The sequence below is a fragment of the Arachis ipaensis genome, chromosome B3 (genome assembly GCF_059453495.1).
Source record: "Arachis ipaensis isolate K30076 ecotype BB chromosome B3, ASM5945349v1, whole genome shotgun sequence".
In the NCBI taxonomy this organism is placed as follows: domain Eukaryota; kingdom Viridiplantae; phylum Streptophyta; class Magnoliopsida; order Fabales; family Fabaceae; genus Arachis; species Arachis ipaensis.
Window position 1 is genome coordinate 82,971,728 of NC_142438.1, and position 15,059 is coordinate 82,986,786.

The 15,059-nt window shown below is 38.1% G+C and overlaps 1 non-coding gene across 1 annotated transcript; it reads left to right on the forward strand.

Moving 5' to 3' along the window:
* The first annotated feature begins 12,804 nt into the window (after window positions 1-12,804).
* Window positions 12,805-12,912, forward strand: LOC148571359 (small nucleolar RNA R71). Its single transcript, XR_015907806.1, has one exon. It is a non-coding gene; the product is annotated as a small nucleolar RNA R71 (small nucleolar RNA).
* The last annotated feature ends 2,147 nt before the right edge of the window (window positions 12,913-15,059 follow it).

Consider the following 15,059-nt stretch of genomic DNA (forward strand, 5'->3'; position numbering starts at 1 on the left):
AACTTAGTGTGCCACTGTCAATTTAGAATGTTGCAAGTACCCAGTGAAGATTGAAAATCAAATTGTTGCATGGCAACACCAAACTTAGAGTGCAATCATATGCCAAATTATTGAAAGTAAACTAAACAAAGCAAGAAAATGTTACCTACGGTTGGGTTGCCTCCCAACAAGCGCTCTTTTAATGTCATTAGCTTGACATGTTGTTCATGACTTTCTTCCTCTTCTTCCAGTTTGTTAAGAGGAATGACCTCAAGAGGAAAGAGGAGCCAGTTAATGCCCCTTGCTTTGAGTGCCTTTCCCCAGCAAGCTTTCTTTTGTTGTTAGCTTGTGTAAACTTGCTTGTTGGGGTAGGGGTGGGATGGCTTTTGGTTGACCTTTTCTTCTTCATGAATATTGTCCTTCTTTTCTTGGTCACCATCCTTTTGTTAGTGTTCATGTTGATTGCCTTTACCACCTTGATTTCAGGATTTGGGTATTGTATGATGGTTGGAGCATCCTCTTCATCAAAAACTTCTTGAATTGGTGGTTCAATGAACTCACCCTCTATGCAACTCTCTATTTCATTGGAGTGTGGGCTCCCTTGATTGACTTCCTCCCTTTCTTCTACCTGATGTTGCAGTGTGTCTTTTGGGAGTGAGTTTGCATGTTCCTTTGTCACCACTAGTAGTCTCTGTGGGTATTGAGTCTTGGGCTTATATACTCTCACAACCTCCTCCTTCTTCATAGAAACCTCACTTGGTATAGGTTCCTCTTTTTCTTGTTCTTCTGATTCCTCCCTTGTTTCTGACCTTTGAATGAATTCATCTATTTCTGAAGAGAGTGAAGTGGACTCTCTTTGTGATCTCAGCTCTTCAATGAATTGTTCTTCAGAATAGAGTTGTGCATTCTGTCTCAATCTTTCATCATGGTCTCTTTCTGCTATTTTCTCCTCTTCGATTGTAGTTATTATTTTTTCAACGAGAAGTTCTATCCTAGTGAGTCTCTCTTCTTCTCTACTTCTTTTGAGCTCTTCCATGAAGAGTTCCATCCTAGCAAGTCTATCCAAAGGTGGTTGGGTAGGTTATAATGTTTGGGCGGGTTTGGTTTGTGAATGGAATTGGTTGTTTTGTGGTTGTGTGTTCTGAAAGTGGTATGACTCTTGTGGGTAGTAGATTGAGTTTTGTGGATGGTGAAATGAGTTGTATGGATTTGGTAAAGACTTTTGTGCTGAGGCATACTCAAATGATGGAGAATTTAGGCATGTAAAACTTGGAGGTGAGGTTGTATAATTGAGAGGTGATGGCTCTTGATGAATGGGGTATGAATGAGTGAAATCTCTTTGATTATGATCTTCCCAGCCACAACTTGAGTAGTGATCAATTTCACCAAAATATGGATCATTTTGTGGCTCTGGAAAGTACCCCATTTCATGTTCTTGATACTCCCACCCACCATGAGCATAGTAAAGTGAATCATTCTGTGGTGGTGGAGAGTTTCCCATGAAATTTGATTGACTAAAATATCATGGATGCTCCTTTCTTTTCTGCAGGAAGCTCTGTCTCAAACAATATTCACCAAAACAAATTGGAATCTCCATTGTCACAGATGAGGAAATTCCCAGTGAGGCAATATCACAAACAGTTGGTTAGCAAAAGAAAATAAAAAAACAGAAGAAAACAAAGACAAAAGAAAAGTGTCTAATCTAGTAAATCAATCAACCGGTTGTTTGTTAATCACAATTAATCCCCGGCAACGGTGCCATAAACTTGATGCACGGAAAACTTGTCTCACAACAAATCTCCCTTCGGCAAGTATACCGAATTTTCGTCAAGTAATAACTCACAAAAGAGTGAGGTCGAATCCCACAGAGATTAACGGATTAAGCAATCAATGGTTAATTGATTTTCCTAGTTAGACGATTCAGATTTGGATGATGAGCAGCAGGAATTGTAAATTGACAGAAAAGTAAAGAGAGCAATAAAGTGCAAAAAAGTAAAATGGCAAGAAAAGTAAATGTAAGAACTAAAAATAAAATGAACATTGGGATCAAGAGATATTGCAATCCTCCGGATCAAGTTCATTCTCATCTCTTCCTCAATCAATGCACTCATTGATCTCCTTGGCAATCTTAAGTGATCGAATTACAATTTCTTGTAATTCAATCTCTCAAATCTTGATCAATAGCCAATTCCTTGGTCAATTGCTCATGAGAAGAGATGAAGTATGGTCACTGATTATACCACATGCATTTCCCAAATTAAGTATTGAGAGGGTTATAGTCACATACCCATCCAAATCCAATTTGGTCCAGCATGAGAAAGCATTTCTAGCATGATCTCTTCATTCCTCTTCCAAGGTTCAAAAGAGATCTAAGTCTGAATAGCTCCTTTTCCAAGATAACTATCCAATTGGATGAAGATCGAAAGATTTCAAGTAAAATCAAGAGAAAAGAAAGAAGAAGAAGATTAAGAACTACACTTAATGCATTGAATCACAATAGAGCTCTCTAACCCAATGTAAAGAGTTAGTTGATCATTGCTCTACAAAAATAGAAAAGAAAGAAAGTGCAGAAGAGTAAAGATGAAGATAAAAACTGAAAATAGAACTTCAAATTCATAAATGAAAAGTACAAATAAAGAAAAGGAAAAGTGTGTGAGGGGAGGGAGTCCGAAGACCCCTCTTCAATCCCTCATTCCAGAATTCCCTTCCGTCTAGCTTAAGATCCTTTCAATTAAAAGACTAAGGCCTTTATATAGGCTCTCCTAAATTACAAAATGAAAGCAAATTACAATTAAATGAAAATTCCTATTCTAGATGCTTCTTGTGGCCTTGATTGGTTGACAATTGTGGGCTTGCTTGCTTGAGCTTTGAAGTGGGCTTGAGAGAGAAGTGAGTCAAGTTGAGGTCTAGGTACTAAAGTTAGTGCCAAAGTTAACCAAACTAACGCTACAAGTGTGGCGTTCGTGTTAAAGTTATTGTGGCTAACGTTGCACTTGCTGCCCAGTTGGTGTTTTTGGGGCTTAAAGGATGCCTCTTGTTTGTACTCCAATTTCATGCCCACTATAGCGTATTATATATCGTTGGAAATCTCTAAATGTCAGCTTTCTAACGCAACTGGAATCACCTCAATTGGACTTCTGTAACTCAAGTTATGATCCTTTGAAGTGAACATGGTCGCTGGCATATATGCCAACGTTACTGGAAATGTTGATTGCCAATAACGCCAGCGATTTTCATGTTTCTGAAGCTCAAACTTAGTGTCCACCCCATACTATTATATATTTTTGGAAAGCTCTAGATGTCTACTTTCCAATGTTATTAGAAGCGCATCATTTGGAGCTCTACAACTCGAGTTCTACTTCTTGGAAGGTGAAGAGGTCAGTTGGCCTAAATACAGGCTGATACCATGTTCATTATTGCACTTTCGGGGCAGATTTTCTCCCTCATATTTAGTGTCAACCAAGTAGTGCCATATATGCTTGGAAAGCTCTGGAATCCTACTTTCCAATGCCACTGGAATCACCTCATTTGGAGCTTTGTGGCTCAAGTTATGCGTGTTTGAAGAAGGCATGGTCAGGCTGCCAGGTGGGACTTGTGCCCACGTTAACTTCCACGTTAACTAAGTTAACGTGAGAGTTAACGTGGCTCTTTGTGGCATGTGTTGGCTTCCAACGTTAGTGACAATGTTTGGTGTCACTAACGTTGTCAACAACCTGTCTTCTTCACGTTAACTTCCACGTTAACTAGGTTAACGTGGGAGTTAACGTGGCTTCTTGGGGATTTGTGGTTGCTTCCAACGTTAGTGACAATGTTGGGTGTCACTAACGTTGTCGACCACCCTTGCCTCTTCACGTTAGCTCCTACGTGGGAGTTAACGTGGCATTGTATGCTTTGGCCAACGTTAGTGACAATGTTAAGTGTCACTAACGTTGGCTTCCCCCTTTCTTCTTAACGTTAGAGGCCACGTTAACTAGGTTAATGTGGACTCTAACGTGGCCACTCATGAACTTGGTCCAACGTTAGTGATAATGTTAAGTGTCACTAACGTTGGCTCCATTTCCTTTCTTCAAAGTTAATGCCACTAACTTTTCTCACTAACGTTGTGGCTTTCCTTCCTTCCACGTTAGTTCCCACATTAGTGTAACTAACGTAGCCACTAATGTGGCTCTTCTCTTCTTCTTTTGGCCTGAAATCAATCAAACAAAGTGCATCAACGTCTTGCTCTTAATCATGGAATCATGCATCATCCAATTTATCATATAATTCATGCAAAATTCTCATGAAATCATGTAAAGTGCTCAATGTTTGCTTAAATCAAGATGTAAGTGAATATCCACCCAAAACTAGCTTATTTCCAAAGAAAATGCATGAAACTACCTTAAAAACAGCAAAGAAAAGGTCAGTGAAACTGGCCAAAATGCCCTGGCATCAAACACCAAAATTTTTATTTTATTTATTTGCTCATTGTTGCATTTGCATGTTTGATTGCATATTTGTTTGATTTTTTTGCATATTTTACCACTTGGTTGAATTAATATTTTCTTTTTCAAAAAACCTTTTAGAGCATTTCACTAATTTGAATAAAATTTTTTTGTTACACTTGTTTGAAGAAATATTATATTGGAACATGGTTTAGAGCTCGAACACACAAAACCTGTGAGATTTTGAGCCTATTTGAATTGGTTGCATTTTTCAACCACTATTTTATTTTTATATGTGTTTTTCTCTCAAAAAATGTGATCTTTGTCTTACCTAATTATATATTTCCATAATTTGATGTATACATGCACTTATATGATTGAGGCCTTTATTTCACTGAGCTTACATACCCATATGGCCTTACCTTTCATTATCCCTTGCAAACCAATTTTGAGCCTATTGTACCCCCTTTGTTCTTTTTATTTAGCACATCATTAACTCTAAGCAGAAAATAATAATGTCCTTAATTTGAATCCTTAATTAGCTTAGACTAGTGAGAGTGCTTATGATTTAAGTGTGGGAAAAGTGGGTTTGGAAACATTTGGTTTGAGAATTGAGTATGTTAGAATTTTCTGAAAATGTGAAAGAATGTTGAGAATATGTTCATGCATTCAATACTTTAATCATATGTATTGAGAAAAACAAAAGAAAAAAAATAATATAAAAAAAAAGAAAAATAAAGGAGAAAAAGAAAAGAAAAAGAGCAAATAATAAAAGGGGACAAAATGCCCCAAAGTAAGTAGTGAAAGCAATGCATATGTACTGTACTTGAAATTAGAATGCATGAATATGTGGAAAACATGGTTAATGGATAGTTAGATGTTGTATTAGGATTACATGGATTGTCTAAAGTTAGGTGGAATGTTTAAGTTAATTAAGGATTCAGATTTTAGTCCACTTGGCCAAATACAATCCTACCTTGACCCTCACCCCATTACAACCCTTAAAAGACCTCTTGATATGTGTATCTGTGCATTAAATTTATGTTGATTGTTAGATGAAGAGCAAGCCTTAGAAAGCAAGGTTAGTAGAGAATTGAGAGAATCGAACCTAAAAAACACTTGAGTGATTAGAGTGTATACACTACCAGTGAGGGTTCGATGCTCAATTCCTTGTTCCCTGCTTTCATGAGCTATTTTCTTCTTGCAAGTCTATTTGTACTTTATTTTCATGATTTGAATTAGTGAAATCCAATTCATATTTGTTCTTAAAAGATTTGTTTACTTTTAACCAAGTAGGTAGAAACATTTTGCATGTAGTTCCATTCATAGGTTGCATTTCATACATTCTACTACTCCTCTTCATTTCTTTATAGCTTCTCTTGAGATTAGCATGAGGACATGCCAGTGTTTAAGTGTGGGGAGGTTGATAAACCACTATTTCATGGTTTATCTTGTGCTCAATTGAGTGGTTTTCATCAACTCTTTACCCACTTATTCATATTATTTGAATGGTTTTACAATTGCCTTCCTAATTATGTGCTTTGATTGAAAACATGCTTCTTTGATCTTATATTTGCTTAATATTAATCCTCTCTTATTACCATTAGATGCCTTGATATGTGTGTTAAGTGTTTTCAGATATTATAAGGCAGGAATGGCTTGGGGGATGGGAAGAAAGCATGCAAAAGTGGAAAGAATGCAAGAAGTTGGAGAAATTGCTAAGCTGTTGGTGCGCAGAAATTGTGACTGCACTTTGATTATGTAAAATTCATCGCTCTTTCTTTCCCTGGTAATGACGCCAAAAACATGATGCCAATACCATGGTTCACAACTTCGCACAACTAACCAGCAAGTGCACTGGGTCGTCCAAGTAATACCTTACGTGAGTAAGGGTCGAATCCCATGGAGATTGTTGGTATGAAGCAAGCTATGGTCACCTTGTAAATCTCAGTCAGGCGGATATAAAATAGTAATGGGGTTTTCGAAAATAATTAATAAAATAGTGATAGAAATACTTATGTAAATCATTGGTGAGAATTTCAGATAAGCGAATAGAGATGCTTTCGTTCCTCTGAACCTCTGCCTTCCTGCTATCTTCATCCAATCAGTCTTACTCCTTTCCATGGCTGGCTTTATGTAATGCATCACCATTGTCAATGGCTACTTTCGGTCTTCTCTCGGGAAAATGATCCAAATGCCCTGTCACGGCACGGCTAATCGTCTGGAGGCATCACCCTTGTCAATGGTTACATCCTATCCTCTCAGTGAACATGGTCAACGCACCTTGTCACGGCACGGCTATTCATCTGTCGGTTCTCGATCATACTGGAATAGGATTTACTATCCTTTTGCGTCTGTCACTACGCCCAGCAATCGCGAGTTTGAAGCTCGTCACAGTCATTCAATCATTGAATCCTACTCGGAATACCACAGACAAGGTTTAGACTTTCCGGATTCTCTTGAATGCTGCCATCAATCTAGCTTATACCACGAAGATTCTGGTTAAGAGATCTAAGAGACACTCATTCAATCGAAAGTAGAACGGAAGTGGTTGTCAGGCACGCGTTCATGGGGAATGATGATGATTGTCACGTTCATCACATTCAGGTTGAAGTGCGAATGAATATCTTAGAAGCGAAATAAGATGAATTGAATAGAAAACAGTAGTACTTTGCATTAATCTTTGAGGAACAGCAGAGCTCCACACCTTAATCTATGGAGTGTAGAAACTCTACCATTAAAAATACATAAGTGAAAGGTCCAGGCATGGCCGAATGACCAGCCCCTCTGATCTAAGAACCAGGCGTCCAAAGATGTCTAATACAATAGTAAAAGGTCCTATTTATAATAAACTAGTCACTAGGGTTTACATAAGTAAGTAATTGATGCATAAATCCACTTCCGGAACCCACTTGGTATGTGCTTGGGCTGATCCTTAACTTTCCACGTGTAGAGGCCATTTGTGGAGTTGAACACCAGGTTTTGATCCATTTCTGGCGTTCAACTCTGGTTTTTGATCCCTTTCTGGCGCTGAAATCCAGAATTGGGCAGAGAGCTGGCGTTGAACGCCAGTTTGCGTCATCTAAACTTGAGCAAAGTATAAACTATTATATATTTCTGGAAAGCCCTGGATGTCTAATTTCCAACACAATTGGAAGCGCGCCATTTTGAGTTCTGTAGCTCCAGAAAATCCACTTTGAGTGCAGGGAGGTCAGAATCCAACAGCATCAGCAGTCCTTCTTCAACCTCTGAATCTGATTTTTGCTCAAGTCCCTCAATTTCAGCCAGAAAATACCTGAAATTACAGAAAAATACACAAACTCATAGTAAAGTCCAGAAATGTGAATTTAACATAAAAACTAATGAAAACATCCCTAAAAGTAACTAGATTCTACTAAAAACATACTAAAAACAATGTCAAAAAGCGTATAAATTATCCGCTCATCACAACACCAAACGTAAATTGTTGCTTGTCCCCAAGCAACTGAAAATCAAATAGGATAAAAAGAAGAGAATATACTATAAATTCCAAACTATCAATGAAATATAGCTTCAATCATATGAGCGGGACTTATAGCTTTTTGCCTCTTGAATAGTTTTGGCATCTCACTTTATCCATTGAAGTTCATAATGATTGGCATCTATAGGAACTCAGAGTTCAGATAGTGTTATTGATTCTCCTAGTTCAGTATGATGATTCTTGAACACAGCTATTTTATGAGTCTTGGCCGTGGCCCTAAGCACTTTGTTTTCCAGTATTACCACCGGATACATAAATGCCACAGACACATAATTGGGTGAACCTTATCAGATTGTGACTCAGCTTTGCTAAAGTCTCCAATTAGAGGTGTCCAGGGTTCTTAAGCACACTCTTTTTTTGCTTTGGACCTTGACTTTAACCGCTCAGTCTCAAGTTTTCACTTGACACCTACACGCCACAAGCACATGGTTAGGGACAGCTCGGTTTAGCCGCTTAGACCAGGATTTTATTCCTTTAGGCCCTCCTATCCACTGATGCTCAAAGCCTTGGGATCCTTTTTATTTGCCCTTGCCTTTTGATTTTAAGGGTTATTGGCTTTTTGCTCTTGCCTCTTGGTTTTAAGAGCTTTTGGCTTTTTCTGCTTGCTTTTTTTTTCTTTCTATATATATTTGTTTTCGCCTTTTTTTTTTCTTCTTTTTTTTTTCTGCAAGCTTTGTTCTTTGCTGTTTTTTCTTGCTTCAAGAATCATTTTTATGATTTTTCAGATTATCAAATAACATGTCTCCTAGTCATCATTCTTTCAAGAGCCAACATATTTAACATTCATGAACAACAACTTCAAAAGACATATGCACTGTTCAAGCATACATTCAGAAAACAAGAAGCATTGTCACCACATCAATATAATTAAGCTAAGTTCAAGGATAAATTCGAAACTCATGTACTTGTTGTTCTTTTGAATTAAAACATTTTTCATTTAAGAGAGGTGATGGATTCATAGGACATTCATAACTTTAAGACAAAGTTACTAACTACTAATGATCATGTAATAAAGACACAAACATAGATAAGCACATGACATAGAAAACGAAAAACAGAAGAAATAAGAACAAGGAATGAATCCACCTTAGTGATGGTGGCGTTTCCTTCTTGAGGAACCAATAATGTCCTTGAGCTCTTCTATGTGTCTTCCTTGCCTTTGTTGCTCCTCCCTCATTGCTTTTTGATCTTCTCTTATTTCATGAAGGATGATGGAGTGCTCTTGATGTTCCACCCTTAGTTGTCCCATATTGGAACTCAATTCTCCTAGGGAGGTGTTGATTTGCTCCCAATAGTTCTATGGAGGAAACTGCATTTGAGGCATCTCCGGGATCTCATGGTGATGAGCTTCATACGCCTCTTGAGCTCCATGAATGGGCTCTCTTGCTTGCTCCATCTTTTTCTTAGTGATGGGCTTGTCCTCTTTAATGAGGATATCTCCCTCTATGTCAATCCCAGCCGAATTGCATAGGTGGCAAATGAGGTGAGGAAAGGCTAACCTTGCCATAGTGGAGGACTTGTCAGCCACTTTGTAGAGTTCTTGAGGTATAATCTCATGAACTTCCACCTCTTCTCCAATCATGATGCTATGGATCATGATGGCCCGGTCTATAGTAACTTCAGACTGGTTGCTAGTGGGAATGATTGAGCATTGAATGAACTCCAACCATCCTCTAGTTACAGGCTTGAGGTCCAGTCTTCTTAGTTGAACTGGTTTGCCTTTTGAGTCAATCTTCCATTGAGATCCTTCTACACATATGTCCATGAGGACTTGGTCCAACCTTTGATCAAAGTTGACTCTCCTTGTGTAGGGACGTGCGTTCTCTTTCATGTTTGGCAAGTTGAACGCCAACCTCACATTTTTCGGACTAAAATCTAAGTATTTCCCCCAAACCATTGTAACATAGTTCTTTGGATCCGGGTTCTTACTTTGATCATGGTTCTTGGTGATCCATGCATTAGCATAGAACTCTTGAACCATTAGGATGCCGACTTGTTGGATGGGATTTGTTAGAACTTCCCAACCTCTCCTTTGAATTTCATGTCGGATCTCCGGATACTCATTTCTTTTGAGTTTGAAAGGGACCTCAGGGATCACCTTCTTCTTGGCCACAACATCATAGAAGTGGTCTTGATGGGCTTTGGAGATGAACCTTTCCATCTCCCATGACTCGGAGGTGGAAGCTTTTGTCTTCCCTTTTCCTTTTCTAGAGGATTCTCCGGTCTTAGGTGCCATCAATGGTAATGGAAAAATAAAAAGCTTATGCTTTTACCATACCAAACTTAGAATTTTGCTTGCCCTCGAGCAAGAGAAGAAAGAATAGATGAAGAAGAAGAAGAAATGGAGGAGAGGGAGAAGGGGTTGTATTTCGGCCAAGAAGAGAAGAGAGGGTTATGTTGTGTGAATTTGAAGAGGAATGGAGGGCTTTATATAGGGAAGGGAGGGGGGGAAGGTTTCGGCCATATGGGTGGGTTTGGGTGGGAAATTGATTTTGAATTTTGAAGGTAGGTGGAGTTTATGAGGTAGGTTTATGGGGAAGAGTGGATGGATGTGAGTGGTGAAGAGGTGATGGAGAAGAGGGATTGAGGTGATTGGTGAAGGGTTTTGGGGAAGAGTGTTTATGGGATTGTGTGAAAGAGGGGTGAGAAGAAGTGAGTGGAGGTAGGTGGGGATCCTGTGGGGTCCACAGATCCTGAGATGATCCTGTGGGGTCCACAGATCCTGAGATGATCCTGTGGGGTCCACAGATCCTGAGGTGATCCTGTGGGGTCCACAGATCCTGAGGTGTTCAAGGATTTACAACCTTGCACCAAATTAGGCATGTAAAATGCCCTTGCACACAACTCTGGGCGTTCAGCGCCAGGTTGGTGCCCATTTTGGGCGTTCAACGCCCATTTGTTGGCCATTTCTGGCGTTGAATGCCAGAACCATGCCTGTTCTGGGCGTTTAGCGCCAGCTTTTCTCCAGGGTGCAATTCTGGCGTCCAGCGCCCAGATGCTGCCCATTTTGGGCGTTCAGCGCCAGAACCATGCTCTGTTCTGGCGTTGAACGCCAGATAGGTGCTTCCTCCAAGGTGTGATTTTTCTTCTGCTGTTTTTGATTCCGTTTTCAATTTTTATATTTATTTTGTGACTCCACATGATCATGAACCTACAAAGACATATAACTAAGAAAAATATAGTTAGATAAATAAAAATTGGGTTGCCTCCCAACAAACGCTTCTTTAATGTCAATAGCTTGACAGTGGGCTCTCATGGAGCCTCACAGATGTTCAGAGCATTGTTGAGACCCTCCCAACACCAAACTTAGAGTTTGAATGTGGGGGCTTTGTTTGACTCTGCTTTGAGAGAAGCTTTTTATGCTTCCTCTCCATGGATACAGAGAGAGATCCTTGAGTTGTAAACACAAGTTTGTCCTCATTCAATTGAAGGATTAATTCTCCTCTGTCCACATTAATCACAGCTCTTGCTGTGGCTAGGAAAGGTCTTCCTAGGATGATGGATTCATCCTCTTCCTTTCCAGTATCCAGGACTATGAAATCAGCAGGGATGTAAAGGCCTTCAACCTTTACTAACACTTCCTCTACTTGTCCATAAGCCTGTTTTCTTGAATTGTCTGCCATCTCTAATGAGATTTTAGCAGCTTACACCCCATAGATTCCTAGTTTCTCTATTACAGAGAGGGGCATGAGGTTTATTCCTGAACCAAGGTCACACAGAGCCTTTAAAGATCATGGTGCCTATGGTACAAGGTATTATGAACTTTCCAGGATCCTGTCTCTTCTGAGGCAATGTCAGTTGATCCAGATCACTTAGTTCATTGGTGAACAAGGGAGGTTCATCTTCCCAAGTTTCAATACCAAATAATTTGGCATTCAGCTTCATGATTGCACCAAGAAACTTGGCAGCTTGCTCTTCAGTAACATCCTCATTCTCTTCAGAAGAGGAATACTCATCAGAGCTCATGAATGGCATAAGGAGGTTCAATGGAATCTCTATGGTCTCTATATGAGCCTCAGAGTCCTTTGGTTCCTCAGAGGGAAACTTCTTATTGATCACTGGGCGTCCCAGGAGGTCTTCCTCATTGGGATTCACGTCCTCCTCTCCCTCATTGGGTTCGGCCAATTCGGTTATGTTAATGGCCTTGCACTCTCCTTTTGGATTTTCTTCTGTATTGCTTGGGAGAGTGCTAGGAGGTATTTCAGTGATCCTTTTACTCCGCTGGCCCACTTGTGCTTCCAAATTTCTAATGGAAGACCTTGTTTCATTCATGAAACTTACAGTGGCCTTAGATAGATCAGAGACTAAGTTTGCTAAATTAGAAGTATTTTGTTCAGAGTTCTCTGTCTGTTGCTGAGTGGATGATGGAAAAGGTTTATTATTGTTAAAATTGTTTCTTCCACCATTATTAGAGCCTTGTTGAGGCCTTTGATCCTTCCATGAGAGATTTGGATGATTTCTCCATGATGGATTATAGGTGTTTCCATAAGGTTCACCTAAGTAATTCACTTCTGCTATTGCAGGGTTTTCAGGATCATAAGCTTCTTCTTCATAAGAAGCCTCTTGAGTACTGTTGGATGCAGCTTGCACTCCATTCAGACTCTGAGAAATCATATTGACTTGCTGAGTCAATATTTTGCTCTGAGCCAATATGGCATTCAGAGTATCAACTTCAAGAACTCCCTTCTTCATAGGCATCCCATTATTCACAGAATTCCTTTCAGAAGTGTACATGAACTGGTTATTTGCAACCATGTCAATGAGTTCTTGAGCTTCTGCAGGCGTTTTCTTTAGGTGAATGGATCCACCTACAGAAGTATCCAATGACATCTTTGATAGCTCAGATAAACCATCATAGAATATATCCAGGATGGTCCATTCTGAAAGCATGTCAGAAGGACACTTTTTGGTCAACTGTTTGTATCTTTCCCAAGCTTCATAGAGGGATTCACCATCTTTTTGTTTGAAGGTTTGAACATCTACTCTAAGCTTGCTCAGCTTTTGAGGAGGAAAGAACTTGGCTAAGAAAGCCGTGACCAGCTTATCCCAAGAGTTCAGGCTATCTTTAGGTTGAGAGTCCAACCATATTCTAGCTCTGTCTCTTACATCAAAAGGGAAAAGCATGAGCCTGTAGACTTCAGGATCTACTCCATTAGTCTTAACAGTATCACAGATCTGCAAGAATTCAGTTAAGAACTGAAAAGGATCTTCAGATGGAAGTCCATGAAACTTGCAGTTCTGCTACATCAGAGAAACTAATTGAGGTTTCAGCTCAAAATTGTTTGCTCCAATGGTAGGAATGGAGATGCTTCTTCCATGTAAATTGGAATTTGGTGCAGTAAAGTCACCAAGCATTCTCCTTGCATTGTTGTTGGGTTCGGCTGTCATCTCCTTTACTTGTTCGAAATTTTCAATCAAGTTGTCTCTGGATTGTTGTAATTTAGCTTCTCTTAGTTTCCTCTTCAGAGTCCTTTCAGGTTCTGGATCAGCTTCAACAAGAATGCCTTTTTCTCTATCCCTGCTCATAAGAAAGATAAGAGAAAAAGAAAAGAAGAGGAATCCTCTATGTCACAGTAAAGAGGTTCCTTATTGTTAGTAGAAGAAAAGAAGAAGAGAAAAATCTGAACTCAGAAAGAGAGAGAGAGGGTTTGGATTTTTGGTGGGTGAGGGAGAGATGTTAGTAGATGAATAAATAAATAGAATAAGATGAGAGAGGGAAAATTTCGAAAATAATTTTTGAAAAAGAGTTAGTGATTTTTGAAAATAGTTTTTGAAAAAGGTTAGTAATTTTCGAAAATTAAGATTTAAAAATTGAAATAATTAGTTAATTAAAAGGAAATTTTGAAAAAAAGGGGGGAGATATTTTCGAAAATTAGAGAGAGAGAGTTAGTTAGGTAGTTTTGAAAAAGATAAGAAACAAACAAAAAGTTAGTTAGTTGGTTGAAACAAATTTTTAAAAGATAAGGAGTTGGGAAGTTAGAGAAGATATTTTGAAATCAAGTTTTTTTTTTGAAAAAGATATGATAAGAAGATATTTTTGAAAAGATATGATTGAAATTAGTTTTTGAAAAAGATTTGATTTTTAAAATCACAATTAATGACTTGATTCACAAGAAATCACAAGATATGATTCTAGAACTCAAAGTTTGAATCTTTCTTAACAAGCAAGTAACAAACTTGAAATTTTTGAATCAAAACATTAATTATTATTGTTATTTTAGAAAATTTGATACAAAATTAAGAAAAAGATTTTTGAAAAATATTTTTGAAATTTTCGAAAATAACTAAGAAAAATGAAAAAGATTTGATTTTTAAATTGAAAATTTGATTTGACTCATAAAAACAACTAGATTTTAAAAATTTTTGAAAAAGTCAAATCTAATTTTCGAAATTTTAAGAGAGAAAAAGGGAAAGATATTTTTTTGATTTTTGAATTTTTAATGATGAGAGAGAAAAACAAGAAAAATGATGCAATGCATGAGATTTTTAGATTAAAACAATGAATGCATGCAAGAATGCTATGAATGTCAAGATGAACACCAAGAACATATTTTTGAAAAATTTTTAATGCAAGGAAAACATGCAAGACACCAAACTTCGAATTCTTTAATGCTTAGACACTAAGAATTCAAGAATGCATATGAAAAACAAGAAAAGACACTAAACATGCAAATGCAAAGATCAAACAAGAGGACTTACCAAGAACAACTTGAAGATCATGAAGAACACTATGAATGCATGAGAATTTTCGAAAAATGCAAGATGCACATGCAATTGACACCAAACTTATAACATGACTCAAGACTCAAACAAGAACACAAAAAATATTTTTGTTTTTTATGATTTTCTAATTTTTTTGTATTTTTTTTTCGAAAATTATTTGAAAAACAAAAAATAAGGATTCTAAAATTTTTAATATGAATTCCAGGAATCTTATGCTCTTTAGTCTAAAGCTCCAATCAAAGGGTCAGGCATGGCTTAATAACCAGCCAAGCTTTAGAATGGATTTACATCCATTGAGGTGATTAGTTGAAGACCAATCCCAAAGGAGTTTGGGTATGGCTTTTCAGCCAGATAGGATTCAACATGTTACCATGAAACTCTAGAATTCATTCTTGAAAGTTTTGAAGCCATAGAAT